This window comes from Crocodylus porosus, unplaced genomic scaffold (genome assembly GCF_001723895.1).
Source record: "Crocodylus porosus isolate Cpor-Errol unplaced genomic scaffold, CroPor_comp1, whole genome shotgun sequence".
Classification (NCBI taxonomy): Eukaryota; Metazoa; Chordata; order Crocodylia; family Crocodylidae; genus Crocodylus; species Crocodylus porosus.
In genome coordinates this window covers 57,181,591-57,199,065 of record NW_017728918.1, presented here as the reverse complement: position 1 = coordinate 57,199,065, position 17,475 = coordinate 57,181,591, and the positions used below count along the sequence as shown (strand labels likewise).

At 40.4% G+C, this 17,475-nt stretch overlaps 1 protein-coding gene across 16 annotated transcripts in view; it reads right to left on the bottom strand.

Annotated features, from left to right (window-relative positions):
- Positions 1-17,475, bottom strand: part of RIMS1 (regulating synaptic membrane exocytosis 1) — a 344,875-nt gene that overhangs the window by 37,110 nt on the left and 290,290 nt on the right. Inside the window, exon 1 of one of the 16 annotated variants that reach the window (XM_019537635.1) lies at positions 12,283-12,305. The exons of the other annotated variants lie outside the window; for them this stretch is intronic. The gene's annotated coding sequence lies outside the window, so the exon portion shown is untranslated. Of the gene's footprint in view, positions 1-12,282; positions 12,306-17,475 lie in introns of those variants that run through there. 16 annotated transcript variants of the gene reach the window in all.

Below are 17,475 nucleotides of genomic sequence, written 5' to 3'. Positions count from 1 at the left end.
GGGCATATCTACATGAGATGCTACTATGCAGTGGTTACTGTGCATTTATTTAGTACTTGTATAATCAAGTACAATAGCACTGTATGCTAAATAAATGCACAGTAACAGGAGTTACTGTGTAGTAGTGCCGGCAAACGTTTTTTAAGTGACTCTATTGTGCAGTAGCTTAATACTACTGCACAGCAGCATATTAGCACTGTTGGAAGAGCCAACACAAACAGGGTGTGGGGCCCAGGGAAAATCAGCTTGTGTGGGGTCCTGTCCCTGCCCCGATCCCGCATGCCTTGGATGTGAAGAAGCTGGTGGCAACGACGGAGGGGGAAGGGTAGCTTGAAGCTGGATGCAAAGCCAGTGGTGGTGGTGCAGAGTCTGTTTACTTGTGCCCAGGCTGTCAGGGAACACCTGGGGGATCAGGCAGGGAGGAAGAACCTCCTGCTGCTGTCCCTTGCTGAGCCTGGCTGGACTGGGGCAGAAGCAGCTCTGGAGCCCTGCTCCCTGCCCCTCTCATTTGGGGGTGCTGAAGACAGTGTCAGTGGCAATAGTATGTGGGATAGGGGGTGAATGGGAGTGAGTGAGAAATGCTCCAGCCAGGTAGGCATCAAGCCTCTTCTTAAAGACCCCCAGGGTAGGAGCCAGCACCACTTCCCTTGGAAGTTGTTTCCAGCTCCTAGCCACCCTAACTGTGAAGTAGTTCTTACGGATGTATAATCTAAACCTACTCTCCAACAACTTATGGCCATTATTCCTTGTTATGCCAGGGGGCGCTAGGGAAAACAAGGTCTCTCCCAAACCCTTCTGGTCCCCCCTAGTGAGTTTATAGATGGTCACCAGGTCCCCCCTCAGCCTTCTCTTGTGAAGGCTGAACAGGTTCAGGTCCCGCAGTCTCTCATTGTAGGGTCTGCCCTGTTGCCCCTGGATCATGCGGGTGGCCCTCCTCCGGACCCTCTCAATGTTGTCCACATCCCTCCTGAAGTGGGGCACACAGAACTGGACACAGTACTCCAGCTGTGGCCTGACCAGTGTTGCGCAGAGGGGGAGCTGTTGAGGATAGAGCAGAAGGGATGGGGTGCCAAGAGCGGCAGGGCTGGGGGAGCAGGGAGGCAGAGAGACACAGGATCCTTACCTGATTTGGGGACTTAAAAATAGTGCCTGGTAGGTGCTTCCATCTCATTGTCCGAAAGGGGGGTGCACTTGTTCTACTGGACTCCTTTTAGATATGCCCCTGGCCACAGGAATTTTGTAAATGTAAATGTAGACACAGGCAGTGAAGGACAAAGGTAAGAAACCAGTAGCTACAAATCTTCCACTTAAAAATGGTATTACTCCTTGTTCTTGTTGCAACTAGTTATTCACCACAAAGTGTTAGATAGATCCTGAAAGGGAGCATGTGCAAGGTGCCTTAAAGCTGATCTTAGTGACAAGACTGAAAATGGTGCTATGACCCATAAATAACAGTCTGTTATTCAAATGTTTACCCCTTGCAGATGAACACTGCCTTACCTTTGTAGAGAAACACTATTTACCATTTATATATGAACTCTGTCTTTCCTTGTAGATTCCTGCTGGTTTTTTAATTGTGCAACTTGCTCAACTTGTCCTCCTGGTATTTAACCTTGTTTTTGAATTGTTACTTTTTATAGTTAGTTATCTGAGCTGTTTGTGAATGGCATGGAAGAGAAATAAAAGGTGGGCACACAAAACCTCTCACACACCACAATAAAATCCTAAGAAATGATGCACACCTCAACTGCCTCCATTGTACATTAGACAAATCCCGGACAGCTTCTGTTCCATCACAACAGTTTCCATACTTTTTCATTCTGTAATCATTTTGCAGTATTTCAAAACTGTGCATAATTGCTTAGCATGGCTTTAGTTAGCTTGTAACCAAATACACTAGTGTCTCCTTGAACTTTAGTACTGTGTATCTATGTCCTAATTCTTCATTTTGGCTCTGAAATTCTTTAGGTCAGATTTATAAAAATAAGTTATTAATTATGACAAGTAGATTATTGTGAAAACCCTTAATCGATCTTCTTCAGTGATGTGCATTTTGCTTTTTCCCCCCTATTTTAATAAAATGGTATGTGCTAAAATAAACATGAATGTATTAATAATGCTCAGTTCACATTTACATGTCAATAAACGCAAAATTTCAAGTTCCCATAGCAACCTTAAACCAGATAACTTTATTTTGTGCATGGTATGGCACAACAAGCATACTACCAGTGCTAAAGCAATGTTAGCTTAAAGCTCTCTCAGGTACTGTTTTAAAGAATTAGGCTGAAAGGTACCTCAATATCCAGCTTCTAGAATTAAACAATATTGTTGCTAATTTTGCATTATAATTAATATCTCACATTTTGGTTATCATCATCAAATAAACAGTAAAGTTGTTAAAGCATAAGGCATTTTAAAATTATCTAAATTAGCATAAGCCAAAAACTACAGAAAAATGCTATTGCAAGATTCCCCACTTAATGATAATTTATGTAAAGATCCTGAAAGATAGGTTACTATGGAAGAGATGATAGACATTCCATAGACAAAGTTACAACAAGATTATAAATGTTAAATATTAGCTGAGTCTGCACATTCATTTGGGTCCATGGTTGGACTGTACAATTTCTACCAAATAAGCAGTATAGTTCCGATGAGAAGCTGAAACCAAATTGCTAACACATTCAATACAAAGTGCAACCATTAGAAAAAGTTTTTTTTGTCATTTTTTAGACAAATTTAAAATAGAGGACCTATAAATCAAGTTTCTTATTCCATCAGTTTTCTCCACCCACTATGCCAAGATTAGTTTAAAAGCTTCCACAGTCCAAACAACAGACCATATAATACATGTACACACACACACCTTATTACTGTTATATATTATTGTAAATGTTTTGCATTAAAGAGATGAAGCTTGGAGAACTGACTATTACTGTTGGTACTCTTACTGCCACTTTACTTCATGAATAGGCCTAGTGAAATGAGTTGCATGACTTGTAAGGTAAAGCGCTACTTAGCAAAGAAAGGATATAACATCTTTCCTCATAAAATAATTACCAGAAACTTTAAGAATATCATAGACAACAAAAAAAATTCCCTATTGAAACAGAGGCAAATTCATTACTGTAAAAAAGAATGAAGAAGTATTCAGAGCCTGGTTACATCCTGAAAACAACTGCTTTGCTTAGCCCAGCATTCTGAAAGCTCATTCAGTGACAAATACATTGCACAGTAAATGCCAAAATATTTTGCTCACCTTTGTGTGTGAGGAAGAGAAAGAAAGCACCAGATTTTCCTCCCTGCTGTTCCAATTTTGCAAGATTCAGACACAAAAGCAGCTTTTGCCCAAAGAAAGATAAAGGATTGTACAGGGCTGATGCCACTGCCAGTACCAGCCTTTGTGAAAAGGTTTTGTGAAGGATCCAGAGCCAGCATCCACCAGCTAAGAGAACTGGCTGGAAGCAGAGAGGAGCAGGAACTCTCTTGAGTCACAATACTTGTCTAACTCTCGCTAGGGAAGGTGAATGTGCACAATGTGGAATACGGGGCCTGGGTCTCTGCCACACTCCTTTCCAATGTCTTAAAATGCAGTGGGCACCCTGGCTCCCAGTGGGTCCAGTCTCTTCTTGGAAAGAAATGAAGTATGTGCCATTGTAGGATGGGTTCTCATGCAACTTTGATTACAGTCTTCCTAACAAAGGGAGTTAGTGTTATGAGCTGGAAATATAACAGAAGGATTTTGGCTGCAAGCCCAGACCACACCTCTCCCCAAAGTAGATAATAACAACAATTATAATAAAATTATAGGTTCTGTCCCTGTTTAATAATCATTAAAAAAATCTAAAATGAATCTATGATGTGAAACTGCTTTAAAAAATATTAACCATTAAAAACATGGCTGAAAAAAAATTGTGGAAACATCCTTCCACATTTATAGTGTTGCAAATGATATTGCTTCAAACAGGGCAGAATCAATAGTAGTATACATTTAAAAAATTGGGGCATTTCAGACCTAGTAAAAGTTACCAGAGGTCCATTCCTTTATGATCCAGCACCACTTGGGTTTCTCTTCAGATAATATGTCACAAAATAGTCTGTTGCCTATGAGGCTAGGGCCAGGCATTACACATAAACTGGTTTAAGTGATCTGAAACTGGTTTAGACTTGTAACAGAACAGACATTCAGTGCACAAAAACCAGTTTAAAATGGCTGAAACTGGTTTACAATAAACCTGGCTGAATGTAGTGCCTGCATTTCTTTGTGTCTGGGCCGTTACTAAGTGATTTAGCCTAGCCACATTAGACTAACCTGCAAAGATTGAATCAATTTAAGTTTCAGGCTTTTTGAATGTCTGTCCCTAGCCTGAAATACCTCTGACTCTGTTACTCTCCAAGGAGCCACCTTGCCTTACTTGCTGTAGAACAACAAATCATCCATTGATTGAATTGTGTTAAGTACTGTCTTAAAAGAGAGTTCTTATCCCATTACCTGAACTAACCTTCATAACACCCATGTCCTTCAGCGGGTTAACCACTTTGTTTACCCCCCTTGATCTTTCCAATTCACCTTCACTTCTCTCAGCAGTGCCCCTGCTTTCCTTCTCCTTTCCCTATCCTTTGCATTTAAATGACATTATTCCATTCTATTTAGTACACCTGCTCTCTACAGGTCCATTTACAGCAACTGGTGAAACAAATTGTAGCTTAGGGAGGCTCATGCCTCACTGAATGAGTTCATCTATAAGAAACAACAAAGAAAGCTAATTCAGAAGGCTGAAAGTAAAGACCTTGTACAACATCTTTCTTCTTCTTCCTCCTCCTCCTCCTTTGGTATTGTGACATAAATTATACAAATACATTACAATCTTTGACAGCCTGTAGTGGAGAGGGGTACCCTATGGGAGCCCATTACTTGTTCCTGTTTCAAAGCTGCCCTTTGGTTTGAGTTAGAGCATAGTAGAGAAATGTTGCCCATTGCCAACTTTTCTTTAAAATGTTCGCAGAGTGATAGATGCAATAGACTCCTCTGTTCTTCATCCAGGGGAGCATGGGTGGGTGGAAGCTGACACTTTAACAGAGATTTTTTCTGCACAGGGAAGACAATCTTGTGTTTAAGGCTCCTCTGTACTATTAAAACAAAAATTATGGCCTTCTGGTAAGGACACAGGACAGGGAGAATAGGCTTCGGTTCCTGGCTTAGCCCATACATTCTCTGTATGAGCTTGGTCAATTCCCTTAACACACTCTTAATTTTCCCAATGAAAAAACCGATAATGGTACTGCCTTTCCTCAAAGAGGGGTTCTCATGGTAAAATCTACTAAATGATAGTGAGACACTCAGCTACTACAGTGAGGCAGGATACAACTCTCCCCCCTACTCCCCCACCCCCGAGAGTTAAGATGGATGTTTATAGGCAAATGGGAACCAAGATTTATACATGAAGACTGATACGTTTTCCAGGATGGCTTCTCTGATCCTCCTCCTCTTTCCAACAAACATTAAGCTTGTAATAGGAGTGCCATTAGTACGTAAATGGAATAAGCTCACTGCATTGTGCATTTACCTTCTCAGTTTGGTTTCAGACTGTCTGCTTGAATGTCTTTCTAATGTTACAGTGAATTTAGAAATAGAACAAAGAGAGCTGAGTGGATTGCCAGGTAAACCTCTCCTGCAACCCGGGTCCCAGGAAGGAGACAGCATTCAAAGAACAGAGTAGTCTGCTGAGGGAGAGTGATGATGAAGTGTATCTATTTTCAAATACAAATCCTGGCCACGTCTGTATCTAATGCATTGCTTCAGTCTTGCTGCAGGTTCAGAGGAAGAGTGACAGTGCTGTCAAATCTGTATTCAACCAGAAGAGCTATAAATAAATCCACACACAGCAAGTTGAAAGCAAAACTAATCGCAACAGTAGTAGGTTCTCCTTGAAAAAGACAGATGCAAATGTAAAATATGGTAGATAGTTTATCAGAAAGATGTCTATGAGTATTTGCTTGGAATCGTTTTGTACAAAATGCATCCTGACAGTGTAGCAAATTATGTTGTAAGAGAAGGAAGAACACACCAAAACTACAGGCCCTGAGATACATTCAGGTTTTTCCTAAACATATAAATGCTTATATAGAATATTTAAAAGCATTAAACACTAATATTGTAAAAACACCATTTAAATTAAAAGTAGGGTTTCCCAAACTTGATAAATAGCAGCCAGAGCAGCTGTGAGCACTTACTTAAGTTATCTGAGTACTATGGAAGTACCCAACAAGCAAAACTCAGATAACTTAAGTGCTCACAACAGTGTGCTTATGTGTATGTATGTAAATTATTTGGTGGTGATAACCTGGGTTAATACATGGGAAATGAATACTGACTTAATATTGGAAGTGAGCTTGATGATCTAATAAGAAATTTCCATTTCTATCTATTGGAACAAGATGCTAAATTACTTATAAGTTTTAATGAAATTAGATGTTTACTTTGCATCTTACACTGCTATTAGAAAATAAGTATAAGCTCAATCACTTGTTTTGTTTGCTTTCCTCTAGCATTCTAAAGAATATTATTTAGCAGGTGCAGAAAATTGTAGCTAATTAAATAAAGTAGCTAAAATTATTTCAAGAATAATTTAAACACTTAATGGTATTTCTTGAAATATCAATATGTGTATAGAAGGAAAAAAGGGGAAATGATCTAAATGGAAATGCAGGAAAAATAGAAGTATTTGAATTAATTCTCACTTGCATTAGACAGTATGTAGTACAAAGATAAAAATACTTGGTTCATATGCAGATATCCAGATTAGGTCAGTCCTTACTTCTAATAAGAACAATTTAAACTTAAAGTGGAGATTTAATCCTGGATTTAAGGTAGTGAAATGGTACTAAGGTGATCTGGAATTTTGTTTTTCGACTGTCCTGGTTATCTTAGGTGAATTTAATCAATTCTCTTAATTCCCCATCTTTGTGTATCGCTTTGGTTGGAGGAAATCAAATAGCTTTGTATGCAAAGAAGTTCTAAATTAGTAACTTTTAGGGTATATGTAGTTTTCTTCTGTTCCATCTTGGAGCTACTTTGAGAAGAATCCCCCAAATGGTTCCTTATTCATTTGATGGATAGCTCCAAAAAGCCCCTCTCCCACAACAAAGTCCTCCCCAACTTTACCACAGGGAACAAAAAATCCCATTGTCAAATGCTTTTCGTTAGGCCTGTGCAAATAGGGCAGTATATGGTTCGGATTTGGCTGATTCGGAGGACAGTGACTCGAGTTGGAAATTTGGATCACTGTCCTGAATCGATTTGGCCAAATTGGCTTCAGAAGATAGGTGCAGATTCGGCCATAGACTATAATGGGGAATCATTGAAATCATTGTCCTTTTTTGGCAGATTTGGATGAAAATACCAGGGATGGTAGCCCCTTCTGAGGGCATGAGGTCTGCCAAGTTTCAAGGAGATAGGTGCAGGGATTTCTGGGAAACACCACCTCAAACTGTTAAAAGCAAAATTTGTGACATGTGACTCTGTGTTTGTTAAGGTGCAGTGGGATGAAAACAGCAGCCATGGTAGCCCCTTCTGAGGCCATGAAGCCTGCCAAGTGTCAAGGAGATATGTGCAGGGGTTTCTGGGAAACTGCACTTCAGGCTGCTGACAAGCAAAACTCATGACGTGACTGTGTGTGTGTTAAGGCACAGCAGGATGATAACAACAGGGTGGTAGCCTGTAACAGGGGGCCTTCCCAGTGCTCAGGCAGAAACAGCTCACAAAGGGACAGAAAGGCTGCAGACAGAGGCCTATGTGCTGTTTCTACCTCCCTCTCCCAGAGCACCATGCTTTGAAGGGGACTCAGGGAAAGATCACAGCCATTGACTAGCTACAGATGTCAGTCTTTCCTCCTCTGCTCCCCCACCCTCTTCTCAGTTTCTGTTCCCCTGAAAGACTGCCTTCCAAATCTCCAAATCTTTTTCCGAATCAATTTGGATGGTTTTTTTGGTCTCCTGATTAGACTCAAATTTGGTGATTGGCCTCCGAATCAGGCCAAATCTTCTCTGAATCAAATCGGCGATCGAAGCTTTGCACACCCCTACTTTTTATAGACTGCTACTTCCTGGCACTTTGCCTTCTTCCAAACAGTATCAAGAGTGCAGACTGGCTATTGTTCATGGCTACCAGCTATAGTCAATTGCTCCCAGGCACACTCAAATGGTGCACCCAGGAGCAATGAACTTCAGATCAATAAGCTCCATAGTTTATTTAGGTGGCATAATATCATATGTAGACATGCCCACTGGGTGCATCTATATGTGCACTTTACTGCAGAGTTGATTAATTAGCTCCACAGTAAAGCATCACAGTCTACATGTATGGTGGTATTAGGGCACAGTAAATTAATTAACTCCACCACAAGAGAGTGCAGTCACAGATGGTACTATCTTATGACAGAATCATGAACTGTGATGAAATACATGTGGAGATGGTGATGGGCTGGCTGGAGCATGAGGGTGCTAAAGTGTGGGGGCTGTCTGCTATCTAGCCACACAGGTAAGCAGGTTCTGCACACTCATGCCCTAGCCAGCCAATCTGATGCCACCACCCAGAGCTGGGCCCCAAGCCTGCTGCCACCCAGGGCTGCTCTGCTCCAGCTCAAACTACTGTTGTCCTGGGTGCATGTGTAGATGCTGCATCCAAGAGCAACTGATTCCAGCTCAAACAGGACAAGAATTTATTGTTGTATTAATTGAACATGTAGATGCAGCCACCGTAGGCAGAATCAAGATACAATCAGGATATGACAAGTTGTGAAATTCAAACTTAAGAATAAACTGCTGTCTTAGTTTAGTCACCTGCTTAAAAAGTCCCAGTTTAAATATGATATTAACCTTTCTTCCTACTGATAGGATTTTGGTATCCACCTTGTGCCACAACTTATTAACTCAGCATAGGTTTTTATATTTGGTGAGATTTGGGAACTAAGCATAAATGGAGTTCACTGATGAGATGAGATATTTCTAGTTAAACAAGGGCATCAAATTACAACGTGTTATCTATTCCACAGTAGCTACTTGTACATCAGCTTTTGCCACATGGTAATACCCCACTTTCACTGAAGAGCATTGGCTATACTATAATTTAAGTTTGTAATTGAGCATGCACAAATTATAAAACACACTAATTATATCTTGGTAATAGGCATATTGACAGTGACTGGAGTTCATTTACTGTAGGAATCTGGGTGTCAAAAAATTCAGGGAAGAAGGGAAGGGTAGGAAGCATTAATAAACAGGAGAGTATATGAATACTTTTGACTGCTAGTCAACCAATTACAAAACAACAGTCACACTCAAAATTTATACTCCAGGAAAAAGAAAGAGAAGCACATGTAACATTAATTCAACAAAGCAGGCTGAACTTTGTTTAAAAATACTAGCCCTTATTAGGAAATCTTTCGGAAGATGAGTAACTGGAACTGAATTGTGTTTCTGTTAACAGTAGTGAATTCCTCAGCTAGACGGCAACAGTAAATAAAGGAGAACATGCTTACATTCACTCAATAGTTTCAAAGAATTCAGAATGATCATTAGAACAAAGAGTTCTTACAAAAATAAAGAGATTTTTTTCAGCATTATTTCTCCTCTGATTGTGGTGATCTTCCTCTTCCTACAGAAGCATGCGAGTTAATGTAGCATTTGCATGAAGTTTTTGTTGTTTCCAGAAACTATTTTGCAGATTTAGAGCCTAACACTAATCATCTCCTCTAGTGTACTACACACATACACTTGTAGTAATTTTTTTTAGATTGTCTGAAAAAAGAAATTTCATATCAATGTCATTCTTTTCCCATTCGTTTATGCTGTTTGTGAAAATAGAAAGCCACTTCAGAGATTTCCTTCAGTTTCTGAAGTAGATACGTTTGTGAAAATAAGCCACCAGAAGAAAAAAGCAGTATTACACAGAAAGCTAAATGTTAGCTGAGGGAAGGAAGGAAATATTGTGGAACGGGACGTTACTACTGAATCCACCCACAATAACTCATTCTCCAAGAACACAAGGGAACGGGGTTTGCAAATAAATCTGTAAGCCTATTTAACAAAATGAAATAGGGGAGAGCACATGCTAGGTTTTCTTGCAGCAGTGAAAAGTCCACACAAATAATAATGTCTGTGCTGACCACAGAGGAATATTGATCACAACTTGTCTTTTTTTATAATCTAGGAATGTTATTTTATAGATTGTAGCCTCCAAAGAGTATGCCTGAAACCATACATTTTATCCTCAGTGCTTGCACTCCTGAACACACACTGCCTACCCACTCACATACCATCCCAGGCACTCCCTGCTGCCTGGCTTCACTGCTACATTTCTAGGCATAACATGTGGGAATGTGAGATAGAATCATAGAATTTCAGAAAATTAGAGTTGGAAGGGACCTCAGGAGATCATCTACTCCAACCTCCAGATCAAATCAGGACCATCCCCAACTAGACCATCCCAGCCAAGACTTTATCTAGCTGGGTTTTAAAAAACTCCAACAATGTGGACTCCACAACCTTTTTGGGTAACCTGTTCCAGGGTTTTACTACCCTCCTACTGAGAAAGTTGTTCCTAATATCTAACCTAAACTTCCCTTGCTGTAACTGGAAACTGTCCCTGCTCTGTAATCTGCCACCATTGAGAAGCGACTAGCTCCGCCCTCTTTGTAATCACCCTTCAGGGAATGCTATTAAGTCCTGCCTCAGTCTTCTCTTCTCTAGACTCAATAACCCAATCCTCAAACCATTTTCATTGCCCTACACTGTGGACTCTCCAATTTGTCCACATCCTTTTTGTAGTGTGTGGGGGGCTGGGGGGAGGCGGGGCAAGACCGGACACAGTACTTACTCCGATATGACCTCACCAGTGCTGAGAGGGGAATAATCCCTACATCTGCTGGCAATGCTCCCAGCTAATGCAGCCCAGTATGCAGTTAGCCTTCTTGGCAACAATAGCACACTGCTGGCCCACATTCTGTCTGCTGTAACCCCCAGGCCCTTTTCTGCACAACTGCTGCCCAGCCAGTCAGCCCCCAGCCTGTACTATTGCATTAGATTCTTCTCTCCTAAGTGCAGGACTTTGCACTTGTCCTTATTGAACCTCATGAGATTTCTTTTGATCCAATCTTCCAATTTGTCTAGGTCTGTCTGAATCCTAACTCGACCAGGTTTCTCTGAATCCCACCCCCCAGCTTAGTGTCATCTGCAAGATAAGATGGGCTGAGTCCTTTTCCAGAAGGACTGAAGGTGTAGTGCAGATAGGCCCTCTGATTCCTGAAACATTCTTTGAAGCTACATTACTATCAAAACAATGACTTCCTTAAAATAACAGCTCTGGCCAAACAAAAGATGACAGTGAAAGAGAACAAGAACTATTTTTAAAAGAGATAATGATACCACGTCTTATCAAACTTTGCAAACATGCTTGAGGCATCTGAAAGTTCAAATAAACTACCCTTTAATACACCAATATGGGAAAGGGCCAAGGGAAGAGTTAAGAAACGAAGTCAGTCAAAATTCAAACAACTAAAAGAAATCCAATTACAGTAAAAGAATGAATAGCTGGAGAACAGAAAAACTGTAGGTTTTATGTTCTCATCAAGATGGTACCTTGGCCTCTTCAATACTTGGAGAGAAACTTTAAAAGACAAATGGGATGCCATAGGACTTGTTGTTCATAGGTAAGGAGGTGGCACATTTTTTGAGTCATCACCAAACTAACACCTCAGTATAGCAATAGGGATTTCAGTAAGAGTATTAGGAACAAAAAGGTAGAAAACTAAAAGCAGGCTACCATAACCAGTAGATATTACAGAGGAGATACAGGTAGGCTATAGGCAAATGTAATGATTTAAACTTAAATTTTTCAAGGAAACAGACTAATGTTCCACCTTTTGCCACGACATCTTTGATGACTACAGCTGACTTAAAGATGATTTTGGGTCACTTTGCTGTTCTGGAAAGCTGTATTAGTGCCTTGAACCTTTGATAATTAGAAACATTCTTCTGATTTCAAAGCTAAATTTATTCATAGCTATTTTATATTTTTTTATTATTGTACCAAAATTGTCCTTTTGCTTAAAAAGCTTTATTGTCCCTTAATGTTTATAGGAAAGCAATCATTTTCCCTTCTTAGGTTTTGTTTTGCTTGAGTAAACAAGTCTTATCTAGTAAGGGTTTCTATTTCCTTGGTCATCCCAGCAGCCCTTCTCTGCATGAATTTATCATACCTCACTTGCCAATGGAAATACTTACCAGATTCGTTATAGGAACAAATTTGCCTTTTTTGTATCTTCATTCTATTAGTGATTCATAGTCATCTTGTGATCAATTATGTCTTTCTCCTCTTTCATTTATAACTGTTAAGTCTCCACCTTCTAGCAGAAGTTCTTGTCATTAGTTCCCCGAGTGCATGATTTTGTACCTTATGCTATTAAATTTCATCCCATTTTTGTAACTCTGCTCCTCAAGGTCATCCAATTATTCTTGTTGAAATGTTCTAGTCCTCATTGACATCAATGACATCTACCAATTTTGCATTGTCAGCAGATTTTATCAGTGCACACTCAATTTTTGTGCCAAGGTTATTAATGAAAATATTAAATCAGATTATTTTAAAGACTCATCCTTGAGGACTTCAACAACTGACTTTCCTATATTTATGCTTCTAACACAATCTACTGTTGCCTCTCTGCTTGGCTGGTCCCTTCCTGACCATACCATTTTTTTTTATTAATCCCTGCAGTTTAACTAATAGCTTTTCTTGTGGCACTATATAACGTACTGTAATAAAAAACAGATAAATTTGATCTACTGCAGTTTCTTTGTCATCAGTTATTTTACCAAATATACTGTCAATTATCAAAATACTATCAAGTATAGAATTTGCTTTTATAATAAAACGTCCAGTACAACCTAAAGTAAAATTACACTTCCTAGGTTTATTACAATGAAGTCTCAATAACAACCGATACTTGGGAAGTATGAAAATTACTTTTAATTTACTGTCTACTGTTTAATAAAGATCCCCATGATTTGAGGGTATATAATGCTCTTGAACAACAGACACTTTCAGTATAATGTTATTTTGATAATTTATAGTTATCATCAAGATTAAACTACCCAAGAGAAAGTTATAGTTATCACCAGATTAAAATGTCAAGTAAAGCACATTTTATTTACAAGATATTAAATGCCTAGCTTTCCCCTATTAATATTCAGTCTTGTAAGAATTTTTTAATATACCATAGCATGGCTGAAGACATGGTCCGAAAATTATTTCTAGGTCTTGTTCTACACAGAAAGCTCTTTGAGGGTGTAATTTATATTCCTGCTAACATGGTAAAACTTAGATCCTGGAAATGAAACACTGGAATCTCATTTTTCCAGTATCTCCTGTGGCTCTAGGTTCAATAGATCATTTACCCTTTAACTATCTCAAGCGTTCTTATATTTACCATTGAAGAATGATGCCAGCTCACAGGCCATGAATGACTGGGTATGCTGTGAACTTCTGTACCAAAGCATAATTATTTTGGGCAAGTGTACATGTACACTTTAACGTGCATTAGCCTATTTTAATACTCATTAAAACATAACAAAAAACCATGTGCTTTCACTAGTGTGCATTAAAATAGGCTAATTAGCCTTTTCTAGTACTCACAATGGAAGTACTAAATTTAATGCATATTAGCCAAAGTGCATTAATGAATGTGTATATACCTAGGTATGGACAGAAGAACCTGGGTAGTTCATCAGGCTAGGCTGTATAGTACTTGCAAAGATAAGAGTTTGCGAACTAGTGAAGGCTAATACACTTCTACACAAGTACCTGCATGGGACCTCTAAGGTGCTTTTTCTTTTATTTCCAAGGGAACTGTTTTTCCACTCAACACTGTGGAGCCACTCTAATGCTCCAGTTGAGTTGAGAAGTGGTGCCCTCTGAAGTAAAAACTGCAGGATGCAGCTTCCTAACTTATCCTTTATTCAGCAACCCGTAGTCTATTAAGTGGTTAAAAAATACCTGGATGACAAATGACTTGAGGTTCTGCTGTACCTGACAGAGATATTGTTTCTAATTTTATTCAAACTATAGTTATTCAGTGGAGGGCAAGATCGTGACATGAGTATCCACAGTTCTCAAAAAGCAACCATGCTTGCAAATCAACCACATGCAACAGACGTTTCATGTCAGCATCTGTGTAACTACAAGGGAAAACATTCTGATTTCTACAGAAGATCTTATTTATGTTGCATAGAAAGGAAAATTGAAACTTGTGCATTATATGAGAGAAAATGGATTGTAAGAATAGCTACCTGATATTCAATATTTTTTGCTCATATCTGAGAGTTTTTTTCCTTGAGAAACTGATGGCACAATCTTAGATTTTATTTGATGCATACCTCATTCTTGCCTGTTGCATTTTCAAGACATACCCTGTCTATCTCCAGACTCTCAGTGCTCATTCTGCTGGCTTTCTGTGTCAGTGTGTTCATTTTTGTCAAGCAAGCATGAATGGAGATGTTTTTGGATGGTCTCTTGTCAGAGCATTTAGGGATTTGAACATATGAAGCTAATACTAGAAGGGACTTCCTGAATCACAAAGTACAGTTTCCTAATCTAGTTCCTTTGCCCCAATCCAGCCCGCACAACCCTGAGCAGTCTCAAGGATACTCAGCTGTTACCTTTCTAGTCTCGTAGCTGAATGTTATGATGATTGTGCTCATGAACATATTTTGCTAATCCTGGATGACAGAGCTTTACAAAGAATGCTGAATTATACAACCTCCATAACATACTCTTGGCTGAAAACAGAAAAAAATAGTGCATGCCTTTGCAGGGCATGAAATTCAACCTAAAAGATTAAGTGAGTCTAAAATATAACTGAAACAGAATAAAATGAGAGATATAGGTTTGTATGCAATGGGAATGTCTACATGTTGCTGTGCGGTGATGTTGCTATGGTGCCATGCTTCAGTACTTCCAAAAGGAGTACTAACAACAGGCGGTTACTGTGCCGTGTGCATGGCATGTGGATAGATTTCATTTCTACGTTGCCATTGTGGCATGCTACACCCAGCAGCATACTGCTATGGCAACATAGCTGGCAATCATGTAGACACACATGACTGTTGCATCACCGTACACGTTGTATGGCAACATAGCACATTGCTACACTGCCATAGGGTGACATGTAGACATGCCCAATATGAAGGTCTCACTAAATTCTCTGCTTAAGAATAATATGACCATTATCAAAAATCCTTTAGTCTCTATCACCCCACCAATTATTCTTTATGGACCTGTTCCAATTCTCACTGAAGTTAGAGAGAGCCATATTAACTCTAATAGGAATCATATTAAGTATTTCATATATGCACATCCATATAATTTGTACATGAGAACACGGTCCTTCAAAACAACTCACTGATCAGGACATGCATGCCAGTGAAAAAGACAGAAGGACAGATTTTAAACCAAGACCAGAAGTGTACTGACTTTAATTACAAGTATGAGGATGATGCTATCTGTTCCCCAACTCATACGTTCCTCAATCCCAGACATTTAATTGAGTCAAATAAGGGTTACATCACCTTGTATTTTATAACCTATAAACCATGGATGGGCATCTTTAGTCAGAGCTGGGTCCATGCAAATACTTTTCCCCTCCTTCCCTTTACCCCTCTGTACTGCCCCTCCCCCCCACCCAAAAAACCTAGATACCTCGACAATTCCAATGAAACAAAATCTTTCATGATCCCCAAACAGATAATCTAGTCATACCTAAGGTATCATGGAAGCACAGCTTAACAATACCTTAACAAAGGAAGCTGGCGCAGAAGATAGCTGCCAGATGCATAAATGGAAAAAAGAGGGAAATTCAGTAGGTTTGCACAAATCCCCACTGACAAGCCAATTGGAGTGGAATAAATGCTTTATCTCTCTGAGGCACTCTGAGATAGATGCACTCCGAAAAATCAGAAGGACTGGAGAGACGGCCATGACTACTCTTCTCCCAGGTCTCCTCAGGATTCTAGGTATAGGCAATTTCACTTGCCAGTGCAATTCCCTTCCACAAAACCTCTTCTTCGAGATGGGAGGCAGGGGGCCATTATTATTTATTTACCTACTGTGCACTATCAAATGCAAACAACCTTCAAGGTTCTTTCAGTATTAGCATACTATATTACTGTAAAAAACCCCACTCTTAGAATCAGCTTTGTCCCAGTTTTTCTTGGACACAGAATCCATATTGTAAGGAGTAATTAAGAGCCTTGTTATATGGTGCACTTTGAGCTGCTTCAATGTTGATCAGTGTTAGTGTTATCTTGAATTTGGAGCAGTCACTTCTCTTACTGTCCTCCACTTGCAGAGCTGTGACTTGCCACCTTAGAGGGCTGGCGAGCAAGGCCTGACTAGGAGTTACCGCTAATGAGCTAGGAAAGCCTTCTAGCCCTTTTCTAGGTAGGGGGGATGAGGGAGATGGGTTAGGGAGGGCCGGAAACATGAAGCTGGAGGGTGGAGAGTTATTGGGATAGTGTGGGGTAATGAAATGGAAGGTGGAAAAGTAGGAGAAGGGTGGTGAAATGAAGGAAGTCAGCCACTGAAGGATAAAATAAAAAGTAGTAAAAGAACCAATCTGGTCCCCTACCATGTTCCCACCCCCTTAGCCGCCTCTACTGGACCACCTCTGCCCCATGACCTGGCTAGATGGAATGTGCTCTGCAGGCTGTTTGCACAAGGTGTCACCCTTGGTGATGGAAGAGGATTGGCTTGGTGTCAAAACTGCCCCCCTGGGCAGCAGAGTTCAGGGGATAGGAAGCTTGTCCACATAGAAAAGAAGGGTGGTGGAGGGTACACTGTAACCTGGGATGCTGGAGGACTGCAACTTAGATAACTCATCTGGGGAGAGTGACCACACATTAATGGAACACAAGCTGGGTAACACAGGGTCTTATTACATGGTAATTTTGGGCAGCTCCTGGAGCTCTTAACTCATGGATTCTCTACACATCAACACTTTAAAGTGGTTTAAAGCACTTGTTATATGGCTCAAAGTTATGTCACTCCAGGGCAAGATTATTTTTTATCTGCACTACCCAGTTCCACTTCCATTAAGGCAAGGGTGTGCAAAAGCATGGGAAGGGGTTAACTCCTCACTCCCTGGGAGGAGGCCGCTGCCTGGAGCCAGCCAGGCATGACACGGATGGGCACGTGCCGCACCCCTTGGGTCCCCTCAGGCTCTGCGGCCCCCCCATTGGGCACCTCAGAGACGGCCACCCAGACGGAGCACATGGTTCCGGGCTCCATGCAGATGGAGCACCTGGCTCTTGGCTGCGGGGGCTGCCTGTACCTTTTTCAGGCTCTGGGGCCCGGGAGCATGGCCACCTCCCCTTGCGGGGTCTGCTCCCTACTGGGGTCTCTGGCGCGCCAGCTGGAGGAGCTCC